This window comes from Scyliorhinus torazame, chromosome 27, assembly GCF_047496885.1.
Source record: "Scyliorhinus torazame isolate Kashiwa2021f chromosome 27, sScyTor2.1, whole genome shotgun sequence".
Taxonomy (NCBI): domain Eukaryota; kingdom Metazoa; phylum Chordata; class Chondrichthyes; order Carcharhiniformes; family Scyliorhinidae; genus Scyliorhinus; species Scyliorhinus torazame.
Window position 1 is genome coordinate 9,617,184 of NC_092733.1, and position 20,770 is coordinate 9,637,953.

Here is a 20,770-nt window from a genome sequence, read left to right on the forward strand (position 1 = left end):
GAATCGTGTTCTTCGAAAGGGTTCACGCCTTTAGCGAGTCGCACCATGGCAGACCAGGTACGGATGTTAGGAATGGCAATGCAGTTTCGTTGGGGCTGGGGAGAACTTTACAGAACGCTTCACGCTCGGATTTCTGCAGTCCCTTTTGATTTGGGTTTCGCTATGCGCCATGTGTCTTGTTTCTGGTGTTTTTTTTTTGTTGCTTCCAGCTCCGCAGGAGGGCAGAGCAATTGACCGGTGGGAACTAAACCCTTTGCTGCAGAGTGAACCAGTCTTTCCCCTCCTTTAGATAATAACCGTGCACTTATTCTATCTGCAGGTTTCCAACAGGAACACCACGAACGACACAGTTCATTGGACTGAGCTGATGCAGTTCAATGGGAATGTCACCGAGAGGTAACATATCATTCTGCTTCTGGTCATTGCAGTCCGTTCCACACATCTCCACCATACACAGGCTGGGGGAGGCCAGGGCTTATTTCCAAAGATGTATACAAAGGCAACTAGAGATAGCGTTACTGTTGAGAGTGAAGGAACACAAATTGCGAGATCATTTAAAGCAGGTGGATTTGCATCTATGGTGGGAAGACAAGTCAACGGCCGGAATTCTCTGGCCGCCGGGATTCTCTTTTCCCGCTGGCAGGGCACCCCTGGTTGACCAGTGCGATTCCTACTACAGAAGAAGAGGGTGCTGATGGGAGGTCGGCTCGACTCTGATTGGCCGAGGTGCCGCCATGGAAAAAGCAACGGGAAACTCTAGGCCTCCTGTTTGTCCTGTAGTATAAATTGTTGCGGCCATTTGAAATTTGGCATTCTTGTGTTTGTCCCGCTGAGTGCAAGCAGAGAAGTTTTGGTAACGCCTGCCTCTCCAGCGATGTTCAAACTTGCATTTAATTAAACCAGCCGTATTCATTTCACAGTCAACAGATTCACATTTGAAAAGTGGGGCGGGGTTCTCTGTTGCCCGACGGCAAAAACGTATTCGGCGATCGGGCGGAGAATCCCCGTTTGTGACCGAATCGGGACCGGCGCTGTTTTTCGGATGCTCCGCCGCCTCCAAATCGGCAACATCGAGGCGCACGCCAATGCCGTTGTGCCGTCGTCAGCACATCGCTTTGAGGCCCTCCCCCGATGTGTGGGTCGCGTGTGGTCTGAGTTTTTGTAAACACGGCGTGGCGACTGTGCCCAGTGCGGTCACAGTCGGGCGGGAGCCGTGCTGCTGGCAGGGGGGGCTTCGGTGAGGGTAGGGGGAGACTGGGGTGTCCAGGGGGTGACCCAGGGGGGCACTATTTCAGCAAGGGCAGCAGCCAATTTGGGTTTATTTCTTCAGTCAAGAGAAGACCTGTGATCGCTTCTCGGCCTTTTGGCTAAGATCAAGTGTAGTATCTGCTGTGCCTTTTGGCTCAGATCTGGTATGTCTCCCTTGTGGGGACCATGAATTGGATTCACTTTGAATTTGAATTGGTTTTTGGAGCAGGAGAGGAGCTGGATTAGGGGTTCGTCCCTGTCCACACTCTGAGCCCTGGCTTGGTAACTCAGAAAAAGTAATTTAAAAAAAGTGAAGGCCTGTGAGGTGGGGGGGGGGGGGGGGGGGGGGGGGGTTGGGTAAATTCTTTCAGATTATGAAAGGGTTGGACAGGACAAGTATATGTTTCCACTTGTCGGAGAATCCAAACATGGATACAAGGTGGCTACTAATATATCCAATAGGGAAATGTCTTTGCTCAGAGATGGGGTAGAACGTGGAACTAGCTGCGTTGTTCTTGAAAGAATTCTAAGTGCATACATGAGAAAAAAAGGGAGATAGAAAGATTTTTTTGACAGTTTTATGGGGGGAGATGGAATTGGAGAGACTGCCGTGGAGCATAAACATTTGTAACATACTAGTTGGGCCGAGTGGCCTCTTTCTCTGCTGTATATTTTTATCTAAAATGCCTCCATTGGAGCTTTTCATTTATTTGCACTGTACATTTTGCACAATTCATGGTGATTTGTACACAGCAAGATCCCATAGGGAACAAATGAGAGTGAAAAGTAATGGTCAGGACTGCCCGGTGCTATGGGCCAGGGTTTAGAGAATCCCAAAGTGTATCATGGAGTTCACCTGACCAACAACTTTTACTAGATTGTGGTATGGGGAGCACACGGCCCCAGGTGTGGGACAGCAGAAATGGAAAAGTATTTTTTAAAGCAAAGCAATGTTTGTTCTATGAACTCAAGTTAACCTTTTTAAAACATACCACAACATACGGTGAACATCTTAGCAACCATCAATTCAAATACAACCCCCAAAGACTGCAACACTAAGTAATCCTTAATAACTTTCCAAACAACATCCAGAAGACAAAAGAAACAACTTTTAACAGAAACACATCAGGTTTACATTCACTACTGAGAACATCAATTCTGAATTCACCAAATGATCAAGAGATAGTCTTTTCATGGCAGAGAGATCAACAGTACACCTGCTCTGTCTGGCTTCAGCTCCAACACTGAAAACAAAGCTAAAACACACCCTGCAGAAAACAGCCTAAAACAAAAGTAAAAAGCTGAGAGACAGCCCAGCTCCACCCACACTCTGACATCATTGATAAACACCCATTTCTTAAAGGTACATTTCTTAAACACCCATTACTGTAAGGTACTCTCACATGACACTGGCGTGATGAAGGAACGGTGCTAGTATTGCTGAGCTGTGCATTTATACAGGGTGTACTGATTGTGTCCCCAGGGTCTTGGAATTCCATTTACTCAGCGATTTGGAGCAATGCGATTCCTTACCTGGTAATGACAAATTAGTTAACATGTCGGGTAAAGAGGATTGCAAGTTAATCTGCCAACTGATGCCACTGAAGAAATACTTACAGATCATACTGAAGTGAATGAAGGCCCACCTTCGCTAATCTACGGAACAAACTGACTGGAGGAGAAGGTGCATTGAATCCATCGGCCTTCCAGCTGACACGCATTTCATTTTGACGAGGATGTCTACTCGATGCCTGAGTTTCGTATTTCCTTCCTGTGTGACGGGAACCAGCCTGCAATTTGGCCGCACTCGACTTAACTTTATCTAAGCCCAATAAACCCCCCCCCCCCCCGCCCCAACCTCCTCCAACTCGGCCCAGTAGCTGAAGACGATATCGACTCAAATCAACGATGCGCTGAACCGAAATTCACGACTTAGCCATTTTAAAAAAATAATACCCAGGTTTCATCACTGGCCTATGCTGAATTAGTGTCAGTCTGAGGGGCGAGAGGGCCTGGCCCGGGGGGGGGGGGGGGGGGTTAAATTTCCCTCAGTATCCCGCAATCCAGAGGTCAACCAGGAATCTTGCACCCCTCCCCGGCCCATCCCCCCCCTTCCCAACACCAGCCCCCCCCCCCACTACACACCCCTCCCTCCCCCTCCCATCCGCCGGTATGTCTGCATGTGGCGCAAACTGCAGAGGGCAGGGTCAGGCTATGCTGTGAGGCCACCCATGGCCAAATAGCCTGCCAGCACTCACGCACGGGGGCTGGCCTTTCTGGGTGGGCTGTCTTGCAGGAGGAGGCCATTCGGCCCGTTGTCCCTGGACTGGCTCTTGGAATGATCTCATCAGTTCCATCTTTCGCTCTCACAGACACACACCCGTCCACACATATACATATACACACACCCGTGTATATGGCCACAAACCCACCCACACATCCACATATACACATATCCACCCACACGCCCACTCACATATCCTCATATGCACATATACATATACACACCCACATATACACACACACATATGCACACACACATATACACACACACATGCACACACACCCATATGCACACACAGCCACACGTCCAAATATAAATACACACCCATCCAGCCACAAACATACACACGTGCAGACACCCACCCATCCACACACACACACATATACGCAAACACATACTCACCAACACACATACACACAATACAAACTGTACAAGGTGCTATATATTGTAGTAACTAAAGAGCTAGGAACTGTTTAGGTGGGAACTAATTGGTGTATGCAAGTGTTCCGGGGGCTGCACTGGAGAGTCATGTGATGTGTAATGGAACCCCAAACTAGTCCTTGTTTTATTCGAGGCAGGGTGACAAATATTGAAGACAAAGAGCTCCCATCTTTCCAAGCTTAAAGTGTGATCAGGGAGCCAGAACACAAGACCACATCTCACAAACCCCACACATTCCCCAACCCTGGAGGGTGCTGCTAGTGCAGTTGCCAACTCTGGACATGTATATTCCTGGGGATTCCATTCCAAGACCTCTCGAGTTCAAATGCCCCTCCTGATCAAATCGCCCCCCCCCCCCTCCCCCACAGCCAATCGCCGATGCTGAGAGAAACAAATGCCATTTTGTTCTCAAATTTGTTTTCCTCCGCAGTTTCCTGGGAGATTGATCTCCAATGCCTGGAGACTCCTGGAGGGTTGGTAACCGTGACCGGTGGACCTGACCTCTCCTCGGGCTGCTGCAGGGACCTTGGGGGGCAATGGGTGATGCCGCGGGGATGTTTGTGTGTGGGGATCTGGCCCGGGAGCAACGAGGAAATGGTGGCGTCTGTCCAAATCACAGTGCCGCGCGATTAAAGAAAAACCTTCACCATCAGCAAAAAAAAACATAGCGGGCAGATTCCGCAAGTTAAGCTCTGGGCTCCAGGCAATGGGACCCAGGATATATCCCACCTTGGGATGAAGCCTTCACCCAGCCGAAGGGGCAGAGAGAGGGAAACTGACTGGCGCTGTGTGAAGAGTTATACGAGAGCTTTGATTATCTGAAAATGTTGTCTCTCCACTTTGATAAGATAAGGAACAAGCAGGAGGTAACAGTCGATGTTATCTATGCCTATCTCTCATTCACTGCGCTTGGAAAGAACTCTGAACTCATCATTAAACCACAGCTGCTTCTAAAAGATTAAAAGCAAAACCATTCTTGGCCCATTAAAGTCTCAGGTTGCTTTATTTGGGGGGGATGTGAGGGAGATAATTTAGTGCCATTCTCTGGGCTGGTTTACAGAAATTAACCCCAATTACAGCTCTGGCGTCTGACAGATCGCAAGAGAATATTCCACAGACAAATGCTTGCCTGACGGGTCACGGGCCAAGTTTGCCTCTTTGCATCTCATCTCCTTTTTTGTGGTGACTGCTCTTGTGTTAAATATTGTGGGAAAATTAAGATTTAAAAAAATGAAACAGGGAGATGTCTGAAGTTGTGAATTAGAATATTGGTGGGAAAGTCAAGTGTTCAGCTGGGCGACTGGAGGAAAACGATGGGGGTATAGAAAAGGCAACTTCAAACTGGAGAGATTAGGAACTTGACAGGTATATGCAAAAATGGTGGGTAACATCAAAGGGAAAATGGTATTTCCACATCACAATGACTGGGGAAGCAGGGAGACGGAGACAAACACGGACACGGCTACCATCAGTCACACCCAGCTGCAGGAACAGTCTCTCAAAAATAGGTTGTTGCTAAACAGGCAGGTGATTCAGATCATAGCTCGAATCGAGCAGACTTCTTCTTCACTGAAACGGAAGATGTGTTCTCAAGCATGGCCACATAACCTGCATGCGGTAATTATTTGCTGGATTTAGCTCAGAGAGTTATATAATATTGGATATTGTTTGGGAACAAAGGGGAACGTAGGTAGTTGGGGACCAAGGGGTATTTTGCTATAATACGATGTGTGTACAGACATCAGTGTGCTTATGTGTTGTAATGTATTACAATCCTTCTTGTATTGTGTTTTTTCCCTTTTAAGTTAATAAATACTCTTTATTAATTGTTCCCACAATGACTGGATTATTCCTCCCTGGTTCACATATTTTCCTCACAGTTTACCAAATTGAAAATGTACACCACTAAGTTACCCTTCTGCGTTTTGGAATACTCTCACATTAAACCTCGGCGGACAACATTTAGCGCTAGTTTCCACAATCTGGAACCAATCTACAACCTTTATTGAGGTTCAGGACCCTGGTCTCAGAATCACCTACCTACCTATCCACCTTGATAAAGAATTCTACCATATTATGGTCACTCATCCCCAAGCATTCTCATACAACTAGATTGCCAACAAATCATTTCTCATTGCACAATACTCAGTCCAAGATGGCCCGTTCCCTTATTGGTTCCTCAATGCATTGGTCCAAAACACAATCCCGTATATACTCCAGAAATTCTTCCTTTATTGCACTGTGACTAATTTGACTCACTCATTCAGATTAAACTCACCCATAATCACAGATGTTCCTTTACCACATCCACCTCTGGTTTCCTGTCCAATGTTTTTCCCAACATTACCACTGCAGTTTGCTGGTCTGTATACCACCCCTATGAATGTTTTCTGCGCCTTGGTGTTTCTTAACGTGACCCGTACAGATTCCACATCATCATCTGTGCTAATATTAGGGCAGCACAGTGGCGCAGAGGTTAGCACTGCTGCCTCATGGCACCGAGGTCCCAGGTTCGATCCCGGCTCTGGGTCACTGTCCACGTGGAGTTTGCACATTCCCCCCTGTGTTTGCGTGGGTTTCGCCCCCACAACCATAAGATGTGCAGGTTAGGTGGATTGGCCAAGCTAAATTGCCCCTTAATTGGAAAAAAATAATTGGGCACTATAAATTTTTTTTAAAAATCTGTGCTAATATCTTTCCTCAATATCTTGAATCAACAATGCAACTCCACCATCTTTTCTTTTCTGTCTGTCCATCCTAAAAAATGAATATCCCTCAATGTTTAGTTCCCAAACTTGGTCACCTTGGAGCCATGTCTCCGTAATCCCAACTATATCCACCCCTTTACATCTATCTGCGCAACCAATTCATCCATTTTACAAGACTTCAGGAGAAGGAGGGGAGATGGGGAAAGTAGATACCTGTGCGTACTGGCAAAAGGCCTCCACCACCTCCTGGCCCAAGTCTGAAACTCCCTTTGATCGAACCTTGTGGTCACGGACTAATATCTCCAGCTCCTTCCAATAAGACATCAGGTGGTCCAGAGCCAGATGTTGTCCTTCAGGCAATGGGGCAGGGCAGGTACACATTGGTTAATGCACGGGATGAACACGACAGGTAACTATCTGCGTTAGGTGCCCACGGGGAGGCCCACCATTCATTGATGGTAGAGGAGGAATTCTTCGGTTGAATCCCCATCATTGACACAGGAAGAGCTCCCCGAATAGGTACCCGCCAAGGAGTGCAGAAAGCTGTTGGTACAGGCGACCTCTGTGGGTGGGGCATCCACCCTAAATGATGCAAGAGGAGCTTTCTGGATGTCTATCATTTCGTGAAGACCTATCACGGTCACGGTGACTGAGAATAATTTGCATAAGAACATAAGAACTAGGAACAGGAGTGGGCCATCTGGCCCCTCGAGCCTGCTCCGCTATTCAATGAGATCATGGCTGATCTTTGTGGACTCAGCTCCACTCTCCGGCCCGTACACCATATCCCCGAATCCCTTTATTCTTTAGAAAGGTATCTATCTTAGCAAGTTACAGTCTTCAGAGAAGATCTTGAAAGTTGATTGATTGATAAGGTCTGGAGTCATTAAAGCGCAGTGAAAGGCCAATCAGCCCATCAAAGATAATGATGAGCGGCCAAAATCAATAGGTCACCATTTTGAAAGGATGAACACGATATAGCACCCCGAGGAGAATCCACAGCGAAATCATTACTTTTGAATTGTGTGGTCGCTGTTGTTTCCTGGGCCAAAAGGGCATCCCACTTGTGCACAGCAAGATCCCAACATTGGTAACAAGACAAATGGACAGGGGATCTGTTTTCAGTGGTACTGAGGGGGGGAACTGTGAGCAAGGGACAAGGAGATCTCCCAGCTCACTTTTGAATACTGCCATAGCATGTTGTGCAGGAATCGATGGATGGAGCCAGGGGCTGGTACCTCATTACCACACAGCAACTGTGGAGCACTCCCTCAGCACTGCAGCAGACTGCCAGCATAGATTCTGTGCTCATGTGTGAAGTGAGGTTTGAAGGAACGTTGCCGTGACTGTGTTACCTCCATCAACAGCGTCGTAAACCCAATTGCTCGAAAAACGTAAATGCTGCAGTGTGGACAAACTGTGCAAAGTCTTCCCAAAGTTTAAAGACATATTCGTCACAAAATAATAAATTCTGCTGTAATTTCCCTCAGCATTGGAAACCCCCTGCAAAGAGAATTGACTAAATTCCTCATGGTTTTGCCAATTGAACAGTCTGTCCATACCTCTCCTCACAGCCTCTTCAATAATTCTAGCGTCCAGTCTACAGTTCGGCTGTAGGAAGGAAGAAAATATATAAGGAAAAATAAGCTATTTCTGTAACCTCCTCCAGTCCTACACCCCTCCCTATCTCTGTAACCTCCTCCAGTCCTACAACCCTCCCTATCTCTGTAACCTCCTCCAGTCCTACAACCCTCCCTATCTCTGTAACCTCCTCCAGTCCTACAACCCTCCCTATCTCTGTAACCTCCTCCAGTCCTACAACCCTCCCTATCTCTGTAACCTCCTCCAGTCCTACAACCCTCCCTATCTCTGTAACCTCCTCCAGTCCTACAACCCTCCCTATCTCTGTAACCTCCTCCAGTCCTACAACCCTCCCTATCTCTGTAACCTCCTCCAGTCCTACAACCCTCCCTATCTCTGTTACCTCCTCCAGTCCTACAACCCTCCCTATCTCTGTAACCTCCTCCAGTCCTACAACTCTCCCTATCTCTGTAACCTCCTCCAGTCCTACAACACTCCCTATCTCTGTAACCTCCTCTAGTTCTACAGCCCTCCCTATCTCTGTAACCTCCTCCAGTCCTCCAGCCCTCCGTCTCTGTAACCTCCTCCAGCCCCTCTACACCCCTCCCTATCTCTGTAACCTCCTCCAGTCCTACAACCCTCCCTGTCTCTGTAACCTCCTCCAGTCCTTCAACCCTCCCTATCTCTGTAACCTCCTCCAGTCCTACAACTCTCCCTATCTCTGCAACCTCCTCAATCCTCTACAACTCTCCCTATCTTTGTAACCTCCTCCAGTCCTACAACCCTCCCTGTCTCTGTAACCTCCTCCAGTCCTACAACCCTCCCTATCTCTGTAACCTCCTCCAGTCCTACAACCCTCCCTATCTCTGAAACCTCCTCCAGTCCTACAACCCTCCCTATCTCTGTAACCTCCTCAATCCTCTACAACTCTCCCTATCTTTGTAACCTCCTCCAGTCCTACAACCCTCCCTGTCTCTGTAACCTCCTCCAGCCCCTACAACTCTCCCTTTCTCTGTAACTTGCTCCAGCCGCTACACCCCTCCCTATCTCTGTAACCGCCACCAGCCTTTATCCCCATTCCTATCTCTGTAACCTCCCCTAGCTCTGGCAACCACCTCTATCCTTGTAACCACCCCCAGTTCCTGCAACTGTCCCTATCTCTGTAGCCTCCCCCTTCCCTAAAACACTCCCTATCTCTGTAACCTCCTCCAGCCCCTACAACCCTCCTTATCCCTGTAACCCCTGTAGCTCCTAAAACCCTCTCTATCTCTGTGACCTCCTAGAGCCCCTACCACTGTCCCTATCTCTGTAACGTTACCCAGTCCCTATAATCCTCCCTAGCCCTGTAATCTCCCCCAGCTCCTACAACCCTCCATATCTCTGTAACCTCCTGCTGCCTGTGCAACCCTCCCCACCTCTGTAACCTCCTCCAGTCCTATGGGCGGTACACTGGCACAATGGTTAGCACTGCTGCCTCACAGCCCAAGGGACCCCGGTTCGATTCCGACCTTGGGCGGCTACCTGTGTGGAGTGTTCACTTTCTCCCCGTGTCTGCGTGGGTTTCCCCGGGAGCTCCGGTTTCCTCCCACAGTCCAAAGACGTGCAGGTTTGGTGGGGTTATGGGGATCGGGCGGGGGTGTGGGCCTGGGGAGGGTGCTCTTTCAGAGGGTTGGTGATGATTCAACGGGCCAAATGGTCTCCTTCTGCACTGTAGGGATTCTATGTTCGATGGTTCGAATCCTCCAAGATCTCCGCAACGCTCCAATTCTGGCATCTTGGAAAACCCCAATTCCTATTGCTTTACCAGGTCCCTGCAGAATTTCTGTCACCCCCTCCAACCTCTACAACCCTCCCTGTATTTGTAACCTCCTCCAGAACACTCCTTCTTTCAGACGCTCCTTAAACCCTGCCTCCCTGGCCCCCCTTATATGGTTCGATGGCAAAGTTTGTTTGTCATCATTCCTGCTGAATGCCATTGGCTGTTTACATATATCCAGGGGTGTCAACTTTTAAAATTCGCAGTTTAATCTCTCTCCCTGTTCCAATCTGTGCGGCTTCTTGCTGGACTTGGCAATTCAAGCATACTTATTAAGGCGCCAACCATAATTACACTGATGGGACTCCAGCGCCTACATTGGAATGGGACCAGCCAGCTGTACAGTTAACCATTATGACCCTGGGGCATGATGAAAATAGAGGCCAACAAGTTTGTCTGTGTCAAAAACGGCCTCCCTGCAGAAAGAACATCGTGGGACAGACAGAACAACTGGACGTTTCACTGACAACACTTGGTTTTGGAACACCGACAGCAATGCGCTCTCAAGGTCGAACGATGCCCAGAAACGAAAGGGTTGTTTAACTTAAACCTTATAAAATAGCAGGGACTTCCGAGACTCAATGGCCATAAGCCCGGGGATCAACTTTCGCAAGACCAGACCCGAGTTTGGAAGCTCACAGACATGCACCCTCCAGAACGGGCCTGGCCAAGTTATCTCTATCCGGGTAGTATAGTCATGTTCAAGTCGTGAGCCTTAAAACTTATGTAGCTGTTTAAATAAACACATAGCTAAAGTCTGAGTTAAATAATAAATCTGTATTAATTGAAGCGGCAGTGAGTTTTCAATGTTGTCTGTGTGGTTATTTGAAGCCAGCAGAGGGCAGCAACAGTGTTATTAACGTGTTACAAATGGAGATGCCCTCGGGGGTCATGGTGGTTAACTGTGAACCTGCGCAAATATAGTGGGAAATCTGTACCAACCTGTAACTATTTGCCAATTTACGCGTATTCTCAATTGAAAGGAGGACAGGTTGGCGACGGGAGAAGAGGAAAGACTCAATCCAGATTCTGTCCCAGAATCACTGATTGCTCACAGTGCAGAGTGAGGCCATTCAGCCCATTGTGTGTGCCCTAGCTCTCCGGAGGAGCAATTCGCCTAGCACCACTCCCCCCACTTTCTCCCCGCAACCCAGCCCAGCCTTCCTCTTCAGCGAATGATACAATTCCCTCTCGACTGAACAGGCCTCCTCCGCATTCTCAGACAGCGCAATCCAGGTCCTCACCACTCACTGCGTTAAAACGTGTTCCATTACTTCTTTTTTTTGAAATTGTTTATGGGATGTGGGTGTCGCTGGGCCAGAACTTGTGGCCCATCCCTGAGGGCATTTAAGAGTCAACCTCATTGCTGTGGGTCTGGAGTCACATGTCGGCCAGACCGGGTAAGGACGGCAGATTTCTTTCTCTAAAGGACATTAGTGAACCAGATGGGTTTTTAACGACAATCGGCAATGGTTTCCTGGTCATCGTTAGACTTTTAATTCCAGATTTTAATTGAATTGAAATTTCACCGTCTGCCCTGGCGGGATTTGAACCCAGGACCCCAGAGCATTACCCTGGGTCTCTGGATTATTAATTCAGTAACAATACCACTATGCCACCCCCTCCTTCTTTTGCCAATCACCTTAAATCTGTGCCCTTTTGTTCTTGATCCTTCCACCAATGGTAACAGCTTCTCCCGATCTAATATCTCCAGATCCCTCAGGGTTTTGAACGTCTCGACCAAATCTCCTCTCAATCTTCTCTTCTCCAAGGAAACAGTTCCAACGTCTCCGATCTATCGGAAGTTCCATCTCCTAGAGCCACACCTCTTGGGAGGACAGGTTGATGGAATGTGCTTCAGAGGATGAAGCAATGTCCACGTTATCCATGACAACAACGGCCCCTAATTAACCGACCATTAATGGTTCGGAAAGAAGTCACCTCAGCAGATAGCTCCTCCCTGGGAACGTACTGCAGCCACCTGAGTGGGCCACCTCCTGATTTAAAATGGAGAACAGCAAAGGCTGAAGGGAAATTCAGCCAACACAGGCAGAAACCAGCAGGTGCAGGTTTGCTGTGTATTTAACTCTGCAAAAGCCCAGACAGCATCGATACCAGCGACCATCAGCATAATAATGTAGCAGCCATCTACATACTGATGAGCGATCCCCGGGAACAATCGAAACATTTGGGATAAACAAAGCCAAGCCAGACTCCTCGGCGCCAGCAGGAGCCAACACAAAAGAGGTTAACGGACACCTCAAGACCACCCATCGATCAGGGAACCGCTCCAGTATTGGAGAAATCGAACCAAGCGATTGAAACAAAGTCCAATCACCTAGAACCAGGTACAGGGTCCGCCCCGAAAGGCGGGAAGCCCCTGGGGACTATAAAGTAAAGCCCCCAAGTTCAAATCGTTCTTCTTGACCGGGTCACTCAGCAACGCGAAGCAACCCCGGAGAGTGACCGGTCCAAGCTGCCGCATCCCTGAAGTAAGTCTCAAGTCAACGCTCGCTACGAGACAGGCGCTCCTAGCTACCTGTCCATACCGGCTTCGAATCCCGCAGACTCAGAATCCGAACGAAAGGCCATTTGATCCCCTGACCTGGTGGGCCAGTCCGAAGTTAAGTATAGGCCTGTTAGTTGTAGAAGTAGCTTAGACGTAGAATTTGTGCATGAGTAGCGATTACTGTGTATAATAAATGTGCTTTGATTTGAATCTTACTAATTGGTGTGTTGAGTTATTGATCATTACTTGAACTTGAACCTCGTGGCGATATCATAAAGATACCTGGCGACTCGAGAGCAAAGGTTATAAAACAGAGCCAATTGAACCAACCAAAAGTTAGCAACAGTACCTAGCCGTTATCGTGATATCCCGTCTCGGTGTCACGAATAAGATTACAGACCAGGTGCTCGTGTAATCCCTGGCAGAATCAGTCAGGAGAAACAAAAGAAAGTAAGAAACAGAGTTTATAATTAAACAAATGTTAAATGGGTCAGTGGCCTCATTAGTAAAGTGATCCGGGTGTTTTTGTTTGGCGGGGTGGGGTAACTGTCCCACCTCCAGCCTGCTCATCCCAACGTTACTTGGGATTAGAAACACATCGATCTGCCCTTTCCAAGAACAGATACCCCATCTAGCCAGACTACCTTCTGCATCTACCCAAACCCTACCCACTGATCTGGGAGTCTTCGATTCTCAAAATAGAAGGTTTCAAATTGCACGAGGTTCTTTCGCCAAGTTAATCCCTCAATTTAACCAGCACAGAACATCCAGGTGCTGGAAGAAGAAGTAAGCGTGCACTGCGTAGGAGAATGTTCCCTGGAAGAACAGGAGCAATGGAGTTCACCGGTTTTCAGACAGTTAAACCACACGTGCCCCGCGCAGTCGGGAGCTCAGCCCCATCGGGGGCGGAGCATCGCGGGCGGGCTGGCCAATGAGACGGCAACAGCATTGCGACTGCGCGCGCAGCGCGGCACGACGATGCCATTCTGGGAGGGGGGCCGAGCATAGCTGACCAGCGTCAAACCGGCGCTGGCCCCGGGTTCGACGTCGGAGCCCAATCTCCGCCCGATCGCCGATCACGATTCCAGGGCCGGGCTACGGAGAATCCCACAGTTTGACTCGTGTCTGCCGCCACCGACTTGTCCGGGAACATAACCACATCAGCTACACACTCACTGCTTGCTACCTACCACGTTGGGTGGTTGAGGTGAACAGCACAGATGCATTTAAGAGTAAACTAGTCTAGGAGGGAGAAAGGTACTTACTGAAAGATGTGATGAAAAGGTGGGATAAGGAAGTGGAAGGGGCTTGGGTGGGGCATAAGGACCAGCATAGACTGGTTGGCCCAAATGCTGTGCTACGCATTCCATCTGAAACAGGACACGTTTGGAATACCAAGGCCCTTCAGCCCATTTCATCTCATTCTTCTAGAATAACAGGTCCAGCAAGTTATGTTGTTCTGGGATAACACAGCACCTCTGATCTGTTGTCAGTGGGCATTTCCTTATCGAGACATTCCACCTCACCACGTTACCAATGTACACACTGATTGTTTCTGACCTTAAGGTCAAACACCCGGGTCTCCAATTTGCTCATCGCCCTTTTGCAAAGTGCCGAACAAATCGAAAACTCCTGACCCTTGGCTGGATGAGTATTTATTTTCCAGGAGCTCGCCAAGCATTAGCACACCCGCAGTGTTGTTTGTTACCATCAGTCATTTATAAATGGGAATTTCCTGTCCTGTGACATCACTGATACGCACTCAAGTGAGCATCAATAAATGGAGGAGCCAATCGGGAGGAAGTTTTTTAGCACTGGACCCATCAATTAACTCGGGAATGTAGTGGGTGGGACTTGGTATTGAGTCGGATCAAAGAGTGCAACAGTTTTCCCATATTGTCAGTCTATCGACTCTGGGGGCGATCTACCGGCTGTGTTGAGCTCGAGCGAGAGAGCAGCGTGGTTGGTAGATCCTGGGAGAGGCCCTCTGCAGGCTTCACGCCGGGACTTGGGGATATCGGAATCAGAATCCCGCCCAGAAGGTGCGTGACCAAACGGCGAGGTAAGTAGGGGCCTCTGGGATTTTGGAGGGGTTGACGGATGGGGGTCCTGCAGGGGGGGGGGGGGCGTAAGGGAGTGTGGGGGTGCAAGAAGAGGGAGGCCCCCAGACAGCCCTTCACTTGGGGGGTTTGGGTAGTGCCCATGTGTGTGGGGCTGACATTGCCCATGGGTGGGATGGGGTGGGGTGGGGTGGGGACCCACACGCTCATTTAGAGTTTGCGGCACACTTTCAAAATTGTGGCCCATGTCCGAGTTCAGCTCCCCAGTGCTAAAATAATTTTAAGGCCGGGATTCTCCGGCCGCGCTCACCGGACAACCGGAAATTTCCGCCCGGTCATTGGACCTTACATGGTCCGCGTCCCGGTGGTGAAAAAAATCAGCACAAATTAACTTGGCAATCGACTCACTTAATTGTTCCCACTCCGCAGGCTGCTCGCGGGTTATAACGTCATTCAAAGGCCCGGGTTAAAGCCCTGGGGGGTCACGGGTTCAAATCCCACCTGAGCAGCCGGTGGAGTTCAATCTCAGTTAATTAAAACCCGGAATTTGTAAAAGCTAATCTCGGTAATGGTGACCACGAAAGTCGTCGACTGTCGCAAAAACCATTCTGGTTCCCCAATGCCATTTCGGGAAGTTGGCCGTCCTGACCTGGTCTGGCCTGCAGGTGTCTCTTGACTTCCCTCTAAAATGGCCGCCTGTCATAACCCTCCAATTGACGCACCAACTGACCTCCATGAGGGACTGGTGGAATATGAGCTTCCCCACCAGTGGGGCTGGGGGTAGAAATCGCCTCAGAATAGCCGGCCCGCACTGGGACTGATGAAAACAGTAGTCCCGATTGCGACCTTGACTTCCGTGGATCCAAAAGAAGTTTAATGAGAGAACAAAGGTTAAGGCCGCAACGCGGGCTTACAGCTCCAAGGTCCCAATTGGGACGACCATTCTCGTTGGCCCCTGAGCTTTTATACCCAGCAAACCACTCAAACCAAGGACAACTGATGTGCCGCAAATGCTGGCCTTGGCTGCGGCGTCCACCTTCCACTAAATAATTTTTAAAAAGACTCCAACCTCTTCATTCAACCTCTTCATCAAGGTGCAAATGATTGGCAACGTGACCGATGTGTTGGGTTTACCGTTATGCCTTGAATCAATGACCAAGACTTGACTGCACAGAATTCTAGCATCTAACCTGCCCTTTGTGACGTTGACTCACGGGCTCAGGGCTCTCACAGAATTATCCATTAAGTGATCACAGTCGATCCCTCGGCAACTTCGCGTGGGGTGTAAATTGAATAAAGGCCTGATATTTCCGATCCCACTGGCCTTAGAATCATAGAATTTACCGTGCAGAAGGAGGCCATTCGGCCCATCGTGTCTGCACCGGCCCTTGGAAAGAGCATCCCTACTTCAGCCCACGCCTCCACCCCACCCCCGCAACCCAGTAACTCCACCTAACCTTCTTGGATGCTAAGGGAAATTTATCATGGCCAATCCACCTAACCTGCACATCTTTGGACTGTGGGAGGAAACCGGAGCAGCCGGAGGAAACCCACGCACACACAGGGAGAACGTGCAGACTCCGCACAGACAGTGACCCAAGCCGGGAATCGAACCTGGGACCCTGGAGCTGTGAAGCAACAGTGCCCACTGTGCTACCGTGCTGCCCATAAAACCACCTCACCTCCGGGGTGGGATCGAACCACCGACCTTTCGGTTAACAGCCGAGTGCGCTAACCGATCGCGCCACAGTGGCCATTTTCCAGGTAGGAGGGTTCCTTTTCAGTCAGGCTCCCTTAGAGACAACGCTGCGCAGGGACCCGGTACTTGTTCGTCAAGTGTGAGCCTAAACATGTCCCACCGCGTTGGCCGTGAATCGGTGGCGACACTCTCCCCTCTGGGTCAGAAGGCCGAGGGCACAGCTCCCGTTACTGAAGAGATATTGTGCGAACGGGAGGCTAGGATTTGGCTCCCTCCTACATTAACCGGAAAGGTCTCAGATAGGTGAAGATCCTGAGGGGGTGTTGACAGGGTGGATGTGGAGAGGATGTTTCCTCTTGTGGGAGAATCAAGAACTAAGGGAGTTACTGTTTAAAAATAAGGGGGGCTGGATTCTCCGTAATCGCGGCCAGCGGAATCGGGTTTGGTGCCGGTCCAGCGATCCTCCGGGCACCGAAAATCGGCGTTACCGAGGAGCGCGCGTGGCGCTCATTGCCAGAGGCCTGCTCAGCAATCCTCCGCTCCCGACCGGCCGAGTTCCCGACGGCGTGGAACTAACCACCTGTCGCCGGTCAGGATGCTCGCGCGACAGCTGCGGACTCAGTCCGCGGCCGCCCTGGTCGGGGGCGGGCGGATCGGAGACCGGGGGGGGGGGCAACTGGGTTTTTAATGTGCGGGGCTTGAGGCTCGGGTGCGCAGCCGATCGGGGGGGGGTCTCTTTCTTCGGTGTGGTTCCGCGGTCCAGGTCCGCCGGGGAGCACGGAGCGGCTGCTGGAGGCCGCCTCCCGTACGCATGCACGGCCTCTGACCCGGAAGTTGTGGGGCCCGTATCAGCAGCAAAAGCCCCTGCAGGGCTCAGAATTCGTTGAACTTATTTGTAGGAATTTCTGGAGGAAAACTCCACCGTTTTTACGCCGGCGTGGGGGACGCAGACCCCTGGCTGGATTCTCCCAAAATGAGACGGAGATGAAGGGAATTTCTTTCTCTCAGAGGGGGGCTCGGGAACTCTCTTCCTCACAAGCCAGTGGAATCAGAATCTGTGAATATTTTTAAGGCCGAGCCGGATAGAATCTTGATGAACAAGGGCTGGGGGAGGTTATCGGGGGGTCGGCAAAATGCAGATTTGAGGATAAACCAGCCATGATCCTTTTGAATGGCGGAGCAGGCTGGAGGGGCCGAATGGCCAGCTCCTGCTCCTCGTTGGGATGAGAAAGAGGGGAGGCCCAAGGGCAGAGCCTTGGGCGACACAAATAGGTAATTGTGCGGGAGGCGATATTGTCTGTGATTCTCCGGAAAAACCGCTTCGACCGGCCCAGTTGAGTCGGTTGCCAGACGGGAATTGGGACAACACGCAGGAGCGGTCTCAGTTGAGGCCAGCTACCCTGGTTCCAGCTGAGGAAGCAATGTGAGGGACGCTGGGCGGCATCGGAGGAGGATGGTGGGCTCGACCGTGTCAAAGGCTGCAGAAATGTCGAGGAGGGCGAGGGGGGGAAATGTTTACCGTTGTCATGCACAGCCACCATCCTGAAACGCCAAGGCCCAGAACCAGGGAGTTGGCTCTGCACTGCCACCTAGAGGGATTTAGTAGATTTAACACTCAAACTTCTACCACCTCAGTTCTCCCTCCGCCTCTATGATATTCCTTAAAACATACCTTTGGACCAATTTGGTGACCCATCTGCTGACGTGCCAACAGGTTGAACATAGAACATAGAAAATACAGCACAGAACAGGCCCTTCGGCCCACGATGTTGTGCCGAACCTTTGTCCTAGATTAATCATAGATTATCATTGAATTTACAGTGCAGAAGGAGGCCATTCGGCCCTTTGAGACTTTTTCCCCGGGTGGAACACCCCATTACAAGGGGACATAAATTCTAGGCACCACACCTTAGGAAGGATATTTTGGCCTTGGAGGGAGTGCAACGTGGGTTGACAAAAATGATACCTGGATTACAGGAGTTGAGTTACGAGGAGAGATTACTCAAATTAGGCCTGTTTTTGCAAAAATTTAGAGGGTTAAAGGGTGATCTGATCGAAGTCTTCAATGTATTAACAGGAAAAGACAGAGTAGACAAAGATAAACTATTCCCATTGGGTGGAGGTTCTAAAACTAGGGGACGTAGTCTAAACATTAGGGCGAGACCACTTAGGAGAGATGTTCGGAAGAACTTCTTCACTCAAAGGGTGGTAGAGGTTTGAAACTCTCTCCCACAAACAGTAGGTGAAGTTAGAACAGTTGTTAATTTTAACTCCGAGATACATAGATTTTTGTTAATCAAAGATATTAAGCGACATATGCCAAAGGCAGGTATATGGACTTAGGTCACAGATCAGCCATGTTCTCATTGAATGGCAGGACAGGCTCGAGGGGCTGAATGGTCTACTCCTGTTCCTATGTGGCTTTATTCTTCCCACCGAAACCCTCAGGGGGCCTGCTGGCACCTCTTCCCGTTCAGGCCCTCCTACCTTGCCAATGGTAAATGGCACTGCCAAGGTTACCAGGTGTTAATAGAATCATCAGAGTTGATTCCGTAGGAGCAAAGAGGAGCTGGTAGACACAGCTTCATAACCAGAAGACCATAAGTCATAAGAGCAGAAGTGAACCATTCGGCCCATCCAATCTGCTCCGCCATCCAATGAGATCATGACTGATCTGATGTGATAATCCTCAACTCCACTTTCCCACCTTATCCCCTAACCCTCGATTCCCTCGCTGATTAAAAATCTATCTCAGCCTTGAACATGCTTAACGACCCGTCCTCTACAGCTCTCTGCGGGAAAGAATTCCACAGGTTCACTCCCCTCTGAGAGAACAAATTCCTCCTTATGTCACTCTGAAATGGGTGACCCCTGACCCTGAGATTGTGCCCTCTGGTCTGTTGCTGCTAACTTTAGCCTTAGTTTAATTGCTCTGTTTTATCACCTTTGCTCTTGCGTCGCCAGGTATCTTTCTGATACCGGCACGTGGTTCAAGTCCGAGTAATGATCAATAATCCAACACACCGCTTAGTAAGAGTTAAATCAACGCACATTTATTATATACAGTAATCACTACTCATGCATAAATTCTACGTCTAAGCTACTTCCTATAACTAACAGGCCAATATTTAACTTGGAAATGGTCCACCAGGTCAGGGAAACGAATGGCCTTTCGTTTGGGTTCTGAGCCTGCGGGATTGAAGCTGGTACAGATCGATAGCTAGGAGCGCCTATCTCGTAGCGAGCGTTGAAGTAAGACTTACGATTTGAGCAGCTGTTGCAGAAGGTCAGCAGAAGGGTCGCAGGAGGGTGGCAGAGAGGAGAAGGGGTTGCAGAAGGGTGGCAGAGAGGAGAAGGGTCGATTTGAACTTGGACTCTATACTTATAGTCCCCAGGGGCTTCCCGCCTTTTGGGTACCTGGTTCCAAGTGATTGGACTTTGTCCCAATCACTTGGTTCGATATTCTCCAATGCTGGGGCGATTCCTTGATCGATGGGCGGTTTTGGGGTGATCGTTCACCTCCCTTTGTGTAGGCTCCTGTTGGCGCCGAAAAGTCTGGGTTGGCTTTGTGTCTAAATTGTTGCACATTGTTCCCGGGGATGCAGATGGCTGGTGTTTTGTTGTGCTGATGGCTGCAGGTATCGATCTTGTCTGGCCTTCCTAGAGGCGAATACACAGTTTTACCTGCAGCTGCTTGTTTTAGTCCTGTTGGCTGATTTTCCCATCAGCCTTTTCCGTTCGCCATTTTAAATCGGGGTTGGCCATTCTAAATCGGGAGATAGCCATTTTAACTGGCTACAGGTCCTAGACTCTTCCACAAGGAGAAACATCCTCTCAGCATCGCCCCTGTCAAACCCCCTGAGAATCCGATATGTCTCAATAAGGCCGCCTCTCATTCTTCTAAACTCCAATGAGTACAGGCCTCTCCCCATAAGAACCTCCCTCCATAACTGGGATCAACCTAGTGAACCTTCTCTGGACTGCCTCCAATGTCAGTATATCTTTTGGATAAGGGGACCAAAACTGTTCATGGTATTCCAGGTGTGGTCTAACTAGTGCCTTGTTTAGTTTTAGTAAGACTTCCCTATTTTTATACTCCATCCCCTTTGAGGTAAAGGCCAACATTCCAATTGCCTTCCCAATGACCTGCTGAACTTGCATGCGAGCATTTTGTGCCAGCATTGGGCCTGTAGTCCTCCAATTTGGTCCCCAAGATTGGACATAAGCTCCGCTGATGTAGGCTCTCAAGCGTCTTAACTGGCATCGCCGGGCAGTCCAGGTTTTGCTACAGTAGAGGAGGGTGGTCAACATGGAGCCTTGTCCATTGCAGCGCCATTGCAACTGGACTCTGAACGGGCAGGTTCTCTTCTCCCAGGCCTCCTTTGGCCAATGGTCAAAGGGCAGCCAGAGGAAGAGGCATAGGG

At 49.6% G+C, this 20,770-nt stretch overlaps 1 non-coding gene across 1 annotated transcript; it reads left to right on the forward strand.

Annotated features, from left to right (window-relative positions):
• The first annotated feature begins 1,347 nt into the window (after positions 1-1,347).
• Positions 1,348-1,547, forward strand: LOC140403418 (U2 spliceosomal RNA). Its single transcript, XR_011938312.1, has one exon. It is a non-coding gene; the product is annotated as a U2 spliceosomal RNA (small nuclear RNA).
• The last annotated feature ends 19,223 nt before the right edge of the window (positions 1,548-20,770 follow it).